The sequence below is a fragment of the Pteropus alecto genome, unplaced genomic scaffold, assembly GCF_000325575.1.
Source record: "Pteropus alecto unplaced genomic scaffold, ASM32557v1 scaffold106, whole genome shotgun sequence".
Lineage (NCBI taxonomy): Eukaryota > Metazoa > Chordata > Mammalia > Chiroptera > Pteropodidae > Pteropus > Pteropus alecto.
This window is the reverse complement of record NW_006442103.1, coordinates 13,741,671-13,743,156: the sequence shown is the minus strand read 5'-3', so window position 1 is coordinate 13,743,156 and position 1,486 is coordinate 13,741,671. Positions and strand designations below refer to the sequence as shown.

The 1,486-nt window shown below is 32.2% G+C and overlaps 1 protein-coding gene across 2 annotated transcripts in view; it reads right to left on the bottom strand.

Moving 5' to 3' along the window:
• The window catches only part of SYCP1 (synaptonemal complex protein 1), a 69,614-nt gene that overhangs the window by 53,906 nt on the left and 14,222 nt on the right, over positions 1-1,486 (bottom strand). The window lies entirely within an intron of this gene.

Genomic DNA, 1,486 nt, shown 5'->3' with positions numbered 1-1,486 from the left:
ACTTTCTTCAAATCAACAAAGGAAGCCAAAAGAAAGCAAGATGATAGCCTCAGTGTGCTAAAAGAAATTTCTAGAAATAACAAATAGTGTGCCAACCTAGAAATACATCTTATGCAAAAATATCCTTTACAGATGAGAATGAATAAACAAATTTTTAGACAAATAAAATGAAAGAGAGATCATCACAAGCATATTCTCACTAAAAGATATTCTAAATATTCCCCTTGAAGGCAGGAAAGATATAATCAAAATGAAAGTTCTGATATACAAAAAAAAAAAAAAATTAAGAGTAAAGAAGAAAATGTATAGGTAAAACCAAATGAACACTGTCTACATAAAACAGTAATAATATCTTGTTTATAGAATTAAAATACAAAACAAAAATAGAAGGGAACAGAGTTAAATGTAATTAATGTTTTAAAGTCCCCTTGAATAATCCAAGAGGGTAAATGTATTGATTAACTTTACATATTAAAAAGTAATCAATCAATGTTGTAATATCTCCAGTAAGCACTAAAAAAAATAGAAACAGATTATATAACTTTCAAAGTAGTCATGGGTGAAAATTGGAATAATAAAAAGTAATTAAACTAGGACTTCCACTTCTGGGAAGAAGGGATAGATATATTTTTTTCTCTTCCTCCCAACTACAACAAAACTCACAACGTTATATATAAAACAAATATAAGAAGACTTTGAAAGGTGGAGAGAAAGCAGATCAGATTCGAGGCCTCTGGACTTAAGAAGCAAATGGTAAGACTCTTGGGGTAGAGAGTTTAGAGATTTTTTTGTTTGGGGTTTTGTTTTGTGTTTTTTGTTTGTTTGCATCACACATCCCAGACTTAAAGCTGAAGAAGCCAACAATCTGGAAACATTAATGCGCATAGACAAAAAAAGGTTCAAAAGAGTCTGCTCTCTCTAGCAGAAGGAGAAGGAAAGGGGCAGCCTAGCAACTCTACAACAGCCTAACACCACAGAAAAAGCAGCCAAGAGTATGATGGTGAGATAGGAACAGCATAAAATGTAGAAGTTAAAACAATTTCAATATATTTAGAGTATAGGATATAGTAATGACAGTAATGTGAAATAAGCAGGCATAAGTTAGCAAGAACTGGATAATTATTTGCTATGTGAGGAAGACAGAAGGTTTTAAAAGAAAAAGGACAAAAGTCACCAGATCCCTATGATGTTCTGAAAGGTACAGTGTTTCACAAAGTCCTTTATGCCTTCCAAGTGCCCTGAACAAGTTTGAAAAAATTCAAAAAGATAGTCTAAACATAATATGACTTCAAGATCCTTCATAATTTGAACCAAACATTCTTTTCCAGTCCCATCTACCTGAGTTTAAGATATAGACACATCAATCAGTGTTTTAAATATACCCTAATTCTCACACTTCATGACTTGTGCAAGCCATTTCTTCTTCGTACACTCACTCTTCCAATTAACTATCTAGTGAACCTTTAATTCTCTGGTCTAGTTTGAC